The sequence below is a fragment of the Protopterus annectens genome, chromosome 4.part0 (assembly GCF_019279795.1).
Source record: "Protopterus annectens isolate FY-2018-M chromosome 4.part0, PAN1.0, whole genome shotgun sequence".
Taxonomy (NCBI): Eukaryota; Metazoa; Chordata; order Ceratodontiformes; family Protopteridae; genus Protopterus; species Protopterus annectens.
The window spans coordinates 1349805656-1349821231 of record NC_056733.1 but is presented as its reverse complement, the minus strand read 5'-3'; the positions used below and the strand labels follow the sequence as shown (position 1 = coordinate 1349821231).

Below are 15576 nucleotides of genomic sequence, written 5' to 3'. Positions count from 1 at the left end.
AAAAAGTAGATAAAATAAGATGCCCTGATAAAGGTTTTGTATTTGTCTCCTGATTTGTGCAACATCTGCAGAATGCCTGAGACACTCAGCACGCAGATTCCTTTGTGGTTTTACGGAGTAATTATTTAACCAAGAGTAATCTTTGATGAAACAATGAGTGTTCCTTCTATTGCTTGAGTAGAATCCATTTGCACATTCTTATATGTGTTTTACACACACACACACACACACACACACACACACACACACACACACACACACACACACATACACACACACACCTCTAAAGTGAGATGCTGTTTGTTAATTTAGTGAAATGTATATTCCTGGAAACTGTGATTATATTCACAAATGTGAATGTATAGCAAAGTAACACCACTGTAAATAGCTGCTGTATACACATATGTGTATATATATATATATATATATATATATATATATTTTTTTTTTTTTTTTTTTTTTTTTTGCATTCCCTCTAATGTATTGCATTATATTTCTCTTGTTGCTTGTTACGTAATCCTTACATAAGAAGATTGACATGGTGTGTGTGTGTGTGTGTGTGTGTGTGTGTGTGTGTGTGTGTGTGTGTGTGTGTGTGTGTGTGTGTGTGTGTGTGTGCATGTGTGCATGTATGTGTATAAAGCAAAAATGACCAGGCAAAATTTTAGGTCATAGCAAAAAAATTAAATGCGATCTAACAAAAATAATTATTTCTTATTGCATACTTCTGTTATCATACATATATATTCAGTCGTATGCCCCTCATAGAGTTCAGTCTCACAGGAACCAAATAAGTTTTAACCTGTGGAACAACACTTCTCTTAAGATATTTGTTTGTATCGTAATAGATCAGAATCTAGTTATGCTATAAAAAGGAAAGTTGACTTATGTTTAACAGTACCTGCAAACTTTTATCAGTTTTAACGTAAAAAACTAATAATGTGCAGTTTCAGGAAAACTTTTATTAGTGATTAGCTAAAGAAGCTAGGGCTCCACTTTTAATTACTCCACTTTTTTAATTACTCATCAGTAATATACGTCAGCATTGTTGGCTGTAACAGTGAGGCTGTTTAATGACTTCACTGATATCACAATTACTGGGCTATGAAAAATCTACATTTTTTTTTTCCAATATCCACGAATGTGTAAATCGTATTATAAGTGTGAATCTTTCATATTTATTTGAAGGACTGCCAGGAGCAATTTTTTCAGGATGGAATTCTATCTCTGTTTACAGTCTCATTCCTGCTCCATCTGTTTCACTTAAAATGCAGACTTATCCTGACCATAAAAAATACATTTTGTTTGGACCAAAGGTTACTTTGGTCATGCCCGTGGCTATATTCCATATCTAAATGGAATCAAGTTTTTTTCCAGCAAACTGGTTCAAGCAGCACAGACTACCGTATTGATTTCCTGAGATCTTTTTTGTTTTTGTTCTGTCACCAGATCCATAATTATTATTATTATTATTATTATTATTATTATTATTATTATTATTATTATTATCATTTATTCAGTAGGTATTTTAATTAAACATGATATCTATTTCAATGCATAGGGTTCAAGTGATTCTTGCTAGAATAATTCACTGGTTTCCATCTCTTCTGCAATGTTAACAGAAGATTCAGGGATGCCGAACAGTTTTCCAGATTCTGTGTGCTGTTTTTCAACCCTGATATTTCCAACTCTGTTTAAACATTAGCTGAGTTTTGTGAGAGTGTTAATCCATTAATAAAAATGGCTACAGTTTTTTTTTGTTAGTTTGCATTTCGAAGTAAAAGTTACTTTGGGATTCTTTGCATTTCTGTATGGCTTCTTCATAATGCATGGAACATGTCCCAGCTGCATGAAAAACATAAGAGCTACTGTAATTGATCATCTTACTCAGTCCTGATCAGAGTGATAGCTGGTCAAGGGGCATCATTATCCAGCAAACTATCAGGATTTTTTTTTTACTTTAAGGCCCAAGAACCTCCTTTTTTGTCTGATGTATGTGCTGAAACAAATGTGCACACCTCAGCTATTGCCCTCCAGTGAGTGCAGGCATACTACTATACCCACTCCTCCAGATGGGCACTACACCATTTCAGCATGGGAGTGACCATTCACATACACATGCTGCCATTCTGTATGCAAGCTGTATTGTCACTTACGGCATGAGTCAGTTTGGCAGTGGAACAGACTGCATCTTCCCATCAGGATGGGGAAACTGACATAGGTTCATAGGTTCATAGGCTGGAACTAGGCTATCGGCCCTGGGGCCTATACAAGCCTAGCCATAACAATTCCCTGGCTATTTCTTCCCACAGTATTTACTTCCCTGGACCCCTGTCTAGCAGGGTGACTGACATGCTCCCCGGGGTGAATTTCCTTTCTCCCATCCAATCATCAAGGTTTCTTTTGAAGAGGGCCAAAGAGGCGCTCTACTTGACATGTATGGGCAGTCTATTCCAGAGTCTGGGGAGTCTCTGGGTCAGGAACCTATCCCTCCAGCATGTTTTGTTTATTGTGATGACAAGGTTTAGATCCCTGAGCGTGTGGCTCTGAAGGATTGGGATTTCTTTAAGTGTAGCATGTGCAGCAGCTCTGGGTTTGACATGGCCTTGTATGTTAAGCAGAGATTGCCTCAGAGTAGACGATATGTGACAGAGTATAGCTGGAGTTTTTTAACGCAGTCAGCATAGGGCATCTGCTTTAGGCCTGTGATTCCTTTAGTGAGGTATTTATGCAGCCTTTCCAGTTGTTGCAGATGTCTTGAGAGGTACATACCAAATGGGGCGTTGTATTCTATAATGGGTCTAATGAGGGATGAGTACAGTGGGACAATGACCTCCTTTTTTCTGGATGAAAAGCCCTTAGTGATGAGGTGTGCCACATAGAAGGATTTTCTGACTGTTGTTGCGATGAGGTTATTGAAGGTGAGACCACTGTCCACCTGTGTCCCTAAGTCTCTTACCACACTTTCGGTGTTTACTGTACTGCCACCTATGTGGTAATTCATGGGTACATGTTTTTTTCCAAAGGGGATAACTATACATTTCTTGGCATTGAGCTTGAGCCCATGGCTCTGGCACCAAGCATCTGTTTCTGTAAGGCCCGTTTGTAGAGTATCCACATCATTCGGGGATTCAATAATGGCTCCCAGTTTGCAGTCATCTGCGAACTTTGTTAGCCAGAGTCCCTTAGTGTTGGTCTGTACTTCAGAGAAGTAGATGCCAAATGAGAGGTCGCAGGACTGAAACCTAAGGTACTCCACTTGTCACTTGTCTGGAGCTGGATTTGGAGTCAGCTACTTTTACACATTGGTGACTGATTACCATCCTCCCAAGTTAGCTCCTTCATTCCCTGGGTTTTGGATTGATATCATGCTGTCTAAATTGTTGTCATAGCTTTATCTTCTAGACAGTTTCTTGAGAACATCCTGTTGATGACTTTTTCCTTTTTTAACATTTTTTTAATAAACCGGGGATCTCGAGGTACTCTCACTGCACTTTTGATAGCATTTTCCTGGTTATACCAGAGTCCTGAGGACATTGGAGGTGATTCAAAGACATCAGTGCATATAGCAGCCTTAACCAGAAACAACAATGTGACTACTTATGCTGTTAGCTAGCTGTTGATGACAGACAAATGCACTTGGATTTTATGTAGAAAAATTGTTCACAGCAATTAGTACCAGCTGATATATTGTTGTGATTTGTAAAGCAAATAACAGTAGCATCACATTCAATCACATCTGAAACAGGCCATTCCTCTCTGCATATTTGAAAAATTAAAGAATTATTTTAATGTTATAAAGGCTGTCTGTCTGTCTACCCACTGCAGCTGCTCACTTTGATCCAGGCTCAGAATGAGACCAGAACAGATACCTCAGTGTTGCCAATTATCTAGTGAAACTGACAGTTACCCATTCCATCATCAGTGCTCCTTGAAAATCCAGGTGAAAACCACAGTTATGCATTCCATCAGCAGGTCCCCAATTATCATAGTGAAACTGACAGTTATCCATTTCATCAGCAAGTCCCTGAGTATCCTAGTGAATCTGACAGTTACCCATTCCATCTGCAGTTCCCTGATTATCCAAGTGAAGCTGACAGTTACCCATTCCAATCAGCAGTGCTCCTTGAAAATCCAGGTGAAATCGACAGTTACCTATTACATCAGCAGGTCCCTGATTGGCCAAGTGAAACTGACAGTTATCCATTCCATCAGCAAGTCCCTGATTATCCTAGTGAAGCTGACAGTTACCCATTCCATCAGCAAATTACCTGATTATCCTTGTGAAACTGACAGTTACCCATTCCAATTAGCAGGTTCCTGATTATCCTAGTGAATCTGACAGTTACCCATTCCATCAGCAGTTCCCTGATTATCCAAGTGAAGCTGACAGTTATCCATTCCATCAGCAGTGCTCCTTGAACATCCAGGTGAAATCGACAGTTACCCATTCCATCAGCAGGTCCCTGATTATCCTAGTGAATCTGACTGTTACCCATTCCATCAGCAGTTCCATGATTATCCAAGTGAAACTTATCCTAGTGAAGCTGACAGTTATCCATTCCATCAGCAGTGCTCCTTGAAAATCCAGGTGAAATCGACAGTTACCCATTCCATCAGCAGGTCCCTAATTATCCAAGTGAAACTGACATTAAATCATTCCATAAGCAGGTTCCTAATTATCCTAGTGAATCTGACAGTTATCCATTCCATCAGCAGGTCCCTGATTGTCCAAGTGAAACTAACAGTTATCCATTCCATCAGCAAGTCCCTGATTATCCTAGTGAAGCTGACAGTTACCCATTCCATCAGCAGGTTCCTGATTATCCTAGTGAAGCTGACAGTTACCCATTCCATCAGCACACTTCTGATTATCCTAGTGAAACAGACAGTCACCCAGTCAATCAGTAGGTTACCTGATTATCCTTGTGAAACTGACAGTTATCCAATCACTCCATCAGCAGTGCTCCCTGAAACAGAAAATTCCATACTTTATGAAAAGCATGGCTTTGTGTATTAAAAGAAACCCCCAGTACATCAACTTCTGTATACTAGAGTACTAGTGTACTAGTGTATTGTACACTCACCTAAGACAAGAGCATCTTGACACTGTTGGCACACCCAGACACCCACTGTTTGTAATATCCACAAGTGGCATTAGGCTACCCATTCTAAGTAACTATGATAAATACAGCTCTTATTTTTAAGCTGCAATTATGGATTAAGTGCAAACAAAAGCCCATCTACTCTGTACAGTTCCCACTTTGCACAAATTACAGAAGTAATTCAGAAGGATCAAGTGAAGTCTGGTATCCCACCTGTGACCCAGAGGGTGAAAGGACTAATAAGAAACAGAGTATAAATTATTAGTCCAGATAATACCACTTTAACTAACAGATCTAGGAGGCTATCTCTCTCTTATACCCTCCATGTGGAAGGAACAAAGACACCTGGTTGAATCTTCCAATAGTGTATTCAGTTAAGCAGGTAGATGGACAAGTATTCTTGTTGGATTCTTTACTTGAATAAGAACTCATCCATCTATTTACTTAACTGAATAATCTACTGGAAACTTCAACAAGGTGTCTTTATTCCTCCCACAGGGAGGGTATCAGAGAGAGTCTCCTAGATCTGCTAGCAAACGTGATTTTATCTGGACTAATCCTTTATACTTTGTTACTTTGCAGATATTAAGATGTCTTAGAATGACATGGAAATAATGTCTAAACCTTTGGTTTCAGCAGTTTGTCATGTAAAACTGATGAAAGCCCTCTCTACCAGTTTTAAAGATATGTCTAGCAGAAGAAGTATTTAATTGATCCATGGGAGAGTCATATAAAACATAATGAAATTCTGGCATCTTTCCTTAAAACATCCAAGAAGCAAATGATAAAAACTGGAGCAATGTAAACAACCTCATGAAAGGATCACTGGTAAATGGAGAAAAAAAAGGGGAAAAATGATGCATAATACGATGAAGGAAACAGGGGATGCCTGTCTAATAAGGTCGGAATCAAAATTACATCCTTGGAGAACTGGAGAGTCATAACTGGAGGGCCATAAGTGGATGTAAACATTCTGGAGTATTTATGTTTTCTGAAGAGAGATGGAGAATAAACAGGTGAAGGTGTAACTTCTCTGTACGTGAAGAGATAGAGAACATATGAATGAAGTGTGTAGTGAGGAGTCACTATGGATCATAATTTAACCTGGAGATAGCAGCACAGTCTGCAAACAGTTACATACAGAATATGTCCTTCTATTCTCATGTTGCAGCATTCTAACTGTTAGGGAGGTGGCTGCCTGCAGCACCGGATATCCAGCCAGCATACCAAAGTCCTAGGAGCAGGGGTATGTGCTGCATTGCTTGTTAGGGCTATAAACTGACATTGGGTATAAAAGTGACATCTGCACATACCCCCTTCAGAACTTATCTGCTGCAGTGATCTACGGATCTTTGATCACCAGCTCCAGGAATCAGTTCATTTGTTGCTTCGGCCGTCTGATACAGATAAGTACCCCTTTGGGTATTTTGTTTCCTTCTTATTGCTTTTCAAATGTAAATGTCAGCTAGGAAAGGGAAGTGTGCTTCTGAAAGACAAATTCCACATAAGGACACCCATGATACTTGCTTATTCTGTTTAGGTGAAGGCCATGACCGTACGTCTTGTGACATTTGCAAATCCTTTGTAAGTAAAACACCTTGCAGCTGTCTGGCTGCCTTAAAATTTCATTTAGAAAATCACAGGCTCTGGAGTCCAGTGTTAGGCATGGAGGGTGAGGCAGGTACCTCTAACGAGCCACTTCAGAAGAAGGCCAAGAAAGTTACGCATGGCACCCATGCTGTACCTCAGGAGTCCAGTGGGACTCTCAAGGCAGATGTTAGCTCAGGGTCTCATTGGACACCCATTTCATAGCTAGAACCAGGACCCATGATGGAAGCTGGTTTGGTGGAAATGCAGAGTACATTCACTGAGGATGATCAGCCATCAGCCCCTGATGGCGAAGGGGAACCACGACTCGAGATGTCGGTGGAGCCTACTCTAGCCTTTCAATTCTCCCAGGCGTCAGCCTCTAAGTCAACACATTCTTCTAATCCTCTGAAGAGGAAACAGAAATTAAAACATAGGGAACATAGAAAAGCTGAAACAGCTCCTGGATGGATAGATTTTTTCCCAAAATCTTTTCAGGGCTTTCCAGGCTCTCCAGTCTCAGGTACCTCTACCAACCTCTACACCTGTGTAGGCCTTAGAGGGTTCAGAAGAGGAACTCTCTTCCTCTGATGAATTACTTACCTATTGCTCCCAAAAAAAATCCCCCAAGGACTTCATTAACCCTGAGAAGGAGGACTCTATTAGTCCTGAATCTCCAGGAGAGGAATTCTCCCTTGGGGACACCATTTCTCTGATGAGAGAACATTTTAAATGGCAGGTCTCAGATGCCTCTGAAACAAAAAAGAGAAACTTTGAATAATTGCAGATGGACCAACCCTCTTCATCTGCAGCCCTACTTCCAGCCTTTCATGATGCCTTTCTGACTGCATTGCAGACCCCTGACTCTCAGCCCCCAGCTTCTAAACATCCAGATAGATTTTATAAAGATCCTCAGGATACACAGTTCCTATTCAAGACCCCCCCCCCCTACAGACCCTGCTGTCATTGCAGTGTCAGCAGATAAATCATCCTGACAGCTGCCCTCCACCTCTCTGTTTCCCACTGACAACGACAGCAAATTTATGGATAGATTAGAGAAGAAGGTATATACTTCTTCAACTGTAGCCATTGGAGCCCTAAACTATCAAACTCACATAGCTAGGTTTGTTTTAGATACCGTATCAAAAGCTTCTGCACTCATTCCAGGTGTGCCAGACTCCCCTACTAAGTTGCAACTCTCTGCCCTGCTGTCTACTGCCTCTCAGGTGACCAGGCACTCCATAAAGTGCATTTATGATGTGGTAGAGGTATCTTCCAAATCTGCAGCCTCAGGTTCTGTCCTGAGAAGATATTCTTAGGCGAGCCTACAGCCCCTTCCTATGGATGTCCAGATTAAATTGTTAGATGCACCTCTTGATAGTAAGGCCCTTTTCGGTGCAGCCTCTACAGAGTTCCTTAAATCCATACAGGAAAAGGGCAAGGAGCTACAAAATCTAAAGCATTTGTTAGTCCTGCATCTTCTTAGGTATCATAGGAACTACCCTCAAAGGACCACGTTTGTTAGGAGGCAATCATTTCATTCCAGTGCCCCACAGGCTAAGGGAAGGAGGCAGCCTGGGAGACACTTCACTCCTAAACAAATTTCCGTCTCCACTCCACCTCCCTTTAGGAGGCAGGACAGGGCTCCTCCACTATGACTCAAATCCATTACCCAGCTCTACTCCCTTATCCATCTGCCTCACCCTTTCCCTACTCTCCTGGTGGAAAATTACCTCAGAGGCTTGGGTCCTTTCCATCATCCAGAAAGGATACTTTATGACTTGGTGGACACTTCCTCTCTTTCAGGGGACACCCCAACCACCTACAAGTGAGCTTCATCTCTTCCCCTCAATTCTGTTTCAGTCTCAAGCTCAGGGCACCATAGAAAGTGTACCTACAGAACAGACAAACAAGGGGTTTTACTCCAGGACCTTTTTGGTTCCAAGAAAGGATGGCCCTTGGAGGCCAATCCAGGATTTTTCTGTACTCAATCTATTCCTCAAGGTACCTACCTTCAAAATGCTCACCTTGCATTACCTCCTACCTCTCATCCCTCACCAAGCCTACATGGTATCCCTGGATCTGAGGGATGCTTACCTTCATATTCCTATTCACCCCAGCTACAGGAAGTCCTATGCTTTTCCATGGGTTCCTTGCATTTTCAATTTTCTGCATTGCCATTCAGGCTTTCCACAGCCCCCGGAGTATTCACAAAATGCCTTGCTCCAGTTATCGCCCACTGCAGAGTGCAGGGCATTCAAATATATCCATACCTAGACAGCCTCTTGATCCTTCACCAGGATTAACCACACCCTCCATCACCACCTAGGCACGGTGTCCAATACCCAGGCAAACCTAGGGTTCATTGTGAACCAGGAAAAATCTCACCTGACACCCACCCAAGACCTGGTTTTCTTGAGGTGCAGGATAAAAACAGAACAGATGGCAGTCTTCATTCCTTGCCAGAAGATGGAAGCCATTACATATTACCTCCAAACACTCCGCTCTCTCCAAACCTTATCAGCCAGGGAATTCTTGAAGCACCTAGACCACATAGCTTCCTTGATACCCATGTTCCCCTTAGCAAGGCTGCATATGAGAAAATTTCAGTGGGTGCTGAGGAGTTAGTGGAACCAACATTCACACCCCCTGGACACTCATCTTCCTCTCCACCCATGCTTGTAAAAAGAGGTGCAATGGTGGATTGCAGCCATACACCTCAACTAGGGTATATCTTTGCAGATTCCCACACCCTCTCAACAAATTTTCACAGATGCTTCAGACCTGGATTGGGGACCAGTCCTGCAAACCTACAACAAACAAAACAAAGTTCAGGGAGAGTGGTCCTCCTTCAGGCAAAGGGACCACATCAGTATCAAAGTGATGAGGGCCCTTCTCTTAGTCTTGCAAACCTTCCATCCAATCCTCCTACTAGGCACCTTAAAAGTTGCCATGGACAACTTGACTGTCCTGTGGTATATCAGCAAGTAGGGGGGACAAGGTCCTACCCGCTTTGCAGCCTGGCAATTCAGATTTGGTCCCTGGCAGCAGAATTGCAGATTCAGCTATAAGCAGTGTACATTCCTTTAGCAGAGAATGTGATGGAGGACACTCTCATCGGAACCTCTGCACCCTCTCATGAATGGATGCTTCTCAGGGAGGTTTTTCGGATCTTATTCACAAGTGGGGTATTCCCCAGGCAGATCTGTTTGCCTCCTCTCAGAACAGCAGATACCTCTGTTTTGCATAACGGATTCACATCCACAGGTGTGGAGTGTGGACTCCTTCTCTTTTTCTTGGGTGCCTTTCTCCCCTTCACACTGATTCAAAGAATCCTTCTGAAGATTCAGAGGGACAAACCAAAAATCCTGCTGGTGACTCCCTTTTGGCCAAGACAGGATTGGGTGATATAATATGATCCCCTTCAGATACCTATATTCAGAGGACATACTCAATGTTCTGCAGGAGGGCAGGAACAATGGTACCCAGAGAAATTATGTGGCAAAATGGAAAAGATTCTCCAGGTGGGGTCAAAACAAAAAACAGGACCCCTTTCTTATTCCTGCACCTATAGTCCTTTCTTACTTGTGTGAGCTTCTACATTCAGGGCTGACCTACTCTTCTGTGAAGGTACATTTGTCAGCCATTTCCGCCTGTCTCACTTTGGTTCCTCCTTTGGCATCCAGATTAGAGGTAAAACTATTCTTAAGAGGGGTCCTCCATATCAGACCCCCTCGAAAACAGATACCTCCTTCATGAGACCTTCATTTTGTCCTTGAAAAACTCACACTACCTTCTTTTGAACCAGCTAACTCAGCAACTCTGAAACTATGTACTTGTAAAACAGTACTGCTGGTAGCCCTCACATCTGCCAGGAGGGTCACAGAAATCCAGGCCTTGAAGGCTACCCCCCCTACCTCATCTTCCATAAGGACAGGGTCTCCCTCAGGACTAACCCCTTGTAGAGGCCCAAAGTAGTTAATGAACTGTCCTTAAATGAAGCCATTAACCTTCCTGTTTTTTTCCCTTAACCTCAAAATCCATCTGAAAGAATGCTACATTCCTTAGATGTTCATAGGCAGCTTACGTATTACCTGGGAAAGGCCAAATCCATTAGAAAGTCTGACCAGGTGTTTGTTTCCTTTCACCCAAGGGCCTTGGAGAAGGCAGTCTCTAAACAGACTATATCATCATGGATTTCTAAAGTTATTGGTGCCTGTTATTCCTTTCATGGAAAGGATTTAACTACCAATCTGAGACTGCATTCTACTAGGGCAGCTGCCTTTTCAGCAGCCTTTTTCAGGGGGGTGGACTACGCTTCCATATTGAAGCAGCCACCTGGTCCTCCGTCCATACCTTTACCAAGCACTACAAGCTAGACTTGGTCTCCAGAGCCAGAAATGGGTTTGCCAGATCAATTTTGCAGGATGCCATAGACCAGGCCCCTCTACCTTCCTCCCAGGCTCAAACCTAAAGCTTGGGTACTCTCCCTACAGTTATGAATACTGCAACATAAGAATAGAAGGGCATAGAATAGTTGTGTAAGAACTTACCATAACTTTAGATGTCCTTCTCTTCCATGTTGCAGTATTCAGTCCCCACATCCAACCTCCTCTTGCTCTGTTTTGTCCATCTAGAGTGACTTTCCCTACCTCCTCTCCATCCAAACAGAACTATGTAACAGGCACATACATTTATTGGGTTCCTTTGACCTGGTGGCATATGTGGGTCTAAAAAGCTTTCTTTCCTTGCTCCTCAAGGATACTACTGTATGAAACAGTCATTTCTGAAGGGAGTACGTGCAGATGCCACTTTTATAGCCGACATCGGTTTATGGACCTGACAAGCAACCCAGCACATACCCCTGCTCCTAAGACTTTGGTACACTGGCTGGATGTCTGCCACTGCAAGCAGCAAGCTTCCTACAGTTACGAATACTGCAACATGGAAGAGAAGGACATCTAAGGTTATGGTAAGTTCTTACACAACTATTCTATCTCCTTACAGGAAGAAAAGAAAGTGATGCACTGTATCCTCAGAATGGTGTAGAAGGGGAATAATTGAATTGATTTCTTCAGTGTGCCAGGTTTGAACTTTGACAGCAAACATCACAGTCATCTTGATGATCAACATTTAGCAAGCTTTCTGCAGTTAGTAAAAGAAGTTACTCAGGACAGAGCAATTCTGGATGTGTTATGCTCAAATTAAAAGAAAGAGTTGGTATCAGACCTAGAAGTAGGCACTAGGCAGTTATTTTTCTACAAGTCAACACCAAATACAGTGTGGTCCACCTAAGTTCTAGATGTGAAACAGCAGAGCAGGTAGCCATTCCAGACATCAAGACCACATAGTACAGAAGCAGGGCAATTTCTTAAACATGAGCTAGCAAATGGCTATTAGGGTGATAGGGAAGGGCAGTACGGGGTGGAATACATCATGACTCTCAAATGTTGCTGATTTTCAGAGCTGTTCCTGATTCCAATTCATATATTTGCTCTGTCCCACATAAAACTGATAATAGTTTGCAAAAAGGTAATGGACTATAGTCAACACATAATAACAATCATTAAAGCTACGGACTATTTTTATATCTGAAAATGCATGCTCATTCAACGTCTTTTAGTCTTTTATCTTTTAAAGTCAGCAGTAGCAGTATTTTAAAAAAATATATCTGATTTGAGACCTAAGCCATTGATTGTTTCTTGGATTTGTCCTTGAATCTATGTGCAAGGGTTTGAGATCTTTGGAATATACCGAACCTGCCATCAGTGGCATACTAAACATATTTGACACCCAGAGCATAATTTTTTTAACACCCCAACCCCGTGAAGATTTTTTTCTAACACCTCTTCCTCTATGAAAATTGTTTTTAGTAATAATCATGAAATGAAACAAAATAATAGCCAGCAAGGAGCAAGCTAGGAGTAGTGATCAAATCCACAAAAGACTCAGCCATCCTACAGGAAGGTTTGCCCCAAACAAATAACTAGTGCCATAATCATGGACTAAAGCTAAATGTCAAAAATGCATTACCGTCTCCTTTGGAAAGTTGGTACAACATTGACAACATACCCTTAAGATCCGAATCATTAGTTCAGTATTTGGTAATTTATGTGGTCAGTTGACCCAAAATTCTATTAGGAACAGATTAAGATGAAGCAAACTCAGGGCCATTCTGCAAAATCAGGAACAGTTTCAACTTTGTTTTTCAAATACAGCACCCAGAAAGAGAGTAAAAATTGCAGCATATTTCAATGTCATGCAAATGCAAACTAGTCATGTAAAGGCAGACTATAAACTAAGCAAGCAATTTGAGAGTAACTTGCAGACCAAACATATTAAGCAAATGCAAGAACATTCTATAAAACTGGGGAGAGTTTCAAATGTGTTTCATAAACGATTCTATTTTATTTCATACAAGTGCACATTAGTTGTCAATGCCCAATTTTAAACTGATCACCAGTTATTTCATCAACAACATAGCTAGCCGCCCCTCTCTCATGAAAAAAGCATACATTTTTCCAGTTTATTTCAAACAATGCACACTAGCCAGTCCTTAATACCAGACTTTAAGCCAAGCAAAGAAAGAGGATTAAGTTCCCATAACACAGCTAGCCACCCCTTACTGAAAAAAAATCTATTTATTTCACACAAATACACTCTAGCCAGCTTTTAAAATAATATGAAAAGGACAAAGTTACTGCTAACTCCCCTAAAACAAAGCATAAATATTCAGATTTATTTATTTATTCTATTCACACAAATGTACCTTAAGGGTAGAATTTAAACCGACCAAGTGAACAGGACAAGCTACATTCATTCACAGGACAGCTGGCCAACCCTCTACCCCAAAAAGGATAAAAAATTCCAGTTTATTAACACAAATATTCATTTGCCAGCCTTTATGGTGAATTTAAGTTGAGCAAATGAAAGTGCAAGTTACTTTAACCCACAGCCCAGCTAGCTACCCCCCACCCCACAAAAACAAAAAGAGGGCAAAAGAGTAAAAAAAAAGAACATAAATATCCATTTTCAAAATATTTAAACAGATACACACACACACACACACACACACACACACACACACACACACACACACACACACACACACATAAGCCAAATTTTTAAATTGTGTCTTTTGGCTTTTCCCGGTTAGGGGTCGCCACAGTGGAACTCCGGTCCACTAATGATTGGCAGTTGATTTTTATGTACCGGCTTGCCAGGCCTGATGCACAACCTTCAACGAAGGTACGCCCATTCACGCATGTCTCCACGCAGAAGACGCTCTAGCTGAGAATAGAACCGGACAGAGTATTACTGTGAGGCGACAACGCTACTGCAGCACCACCAATAAGCCAAATTTTTAAATATTTAAACAAATGCAGAGATAGACACACACACACACACACATACATACACACACACACACACACACACACACACACACACACACACACACACACACACTAGTCTAGCCACCACCTCTCCAAAAACAAGAAAGAAAATCTAGTTATATTCACATTAAAAAATACTTACCTTCATTCTGGTAGTCCACAATGCCTGGCTGTTTCACTTGTTGTGATGAATCCAGTATAACATTTTTCAACAAAAAAAACAAACAAACAAAACAAAAACGTTTCTATGGCAAACTAGAAGGCTGCCATTAATTTTAAAAGTAATTGTAGTTCTCTTTGGTCTTGTCTGTAGTTCCTTCTGAGTTTCCTTCAATCCTGTACCACATTTTCAGACATGGTCATATGGACACAAGGGCGCATGCATACAAGAAGAAGAAACTAAGTGTTTTCGTCAAAGCTAGATCATGGTCACATGGGGCCCTAGGCAGGTTAATGGATCACATGCACACACACACACACACACACACACACACACACACACACACACACACACACAAGCACACACACACAGCACCCCCCTGCATCCATTCCAGTGTCCCATTACTTCGCTCTTTCACCCCAGTTACCATAAACACTGTTCAAACCTCTCAATGTGCATGCTATTTTCTTCTTAACTTCTACAATGATTACAGATATTTAGATTTAATTTAAAACTTTTATTATAAATTTTATAGCACAAACACTGATAGACATTTGCTAAACAAAACAATACAGTTTCAGAATGCAAACAGACTTAGCATTAACAGTAAACTTCTCTGTTCTTGAAACTCACATTCATTAAAATGCCATTGAAACCCACATTCAAAGAAAATGCATCAGGCCAGTGACAGATAAAGATTATATTTGGGCTGTTTTCAAACCAAAGGCCCCCTTGCATGCATTTTTAGGAGCATGGGTACATGCATGTATTCTGTGATTCACCTTCTTCATTGTATTAAATTATATTCCTTGCATAATACAGCACCATTTGTTAGATCGTGTTTTAAATTTGTAGTTTTGAACATTTTTCCAGTAAACAATGAAACAATAGGCATGACCCGATAATGACAAAACTACCCATTTCAGAACATTTTAACTATAAAAGACCACTCAAGCTTCAATCGTTTAAACAACCAATACCAGACAATATACACAATCCCTGCAGAAGTAAAAGTCATTTGAATAATAGCAAACAGCTTTATATTTCAGTGTTTAATCTACAAATTCAGTGGCTGCTGCCCTTGAAGAGTAAATTGCCTATATTAAATAAAATAATTATCATCTCTTAATACTGAAATAGGGAATGGATGGCAAACAAACAGCAGGTTTATAGTTACTAGGCATCTCATCCAAAGGAGGACACAGTCAGGACTGCAGCACCCCTACCCCCTTAAAGTACAACACAGTATCAGCAATCCATCTACGTGCTGGGGAGTAAAACCCGCAGCTTTCTGCATCAAAAGCAAGTACACTACCTGTTATGCAATGAC

The 15576-nt window shown here is 41.2% G+C and overlaps 1 protein-coding gene across 8 annotated transcripts in view; it reads left to right on the top strand.

Annotated features, from left to right (window-relative positions):
- Nucleotides 1–15576, top strand: part of ABLIM3 (actin binding LIM protein family member 3) — a 3936655-nt gene that overhangs the window by 2725793 nt on the left and 1195286 nt on the right. The gene's annotated exons all lie outside the window — the stretch shown is intronic.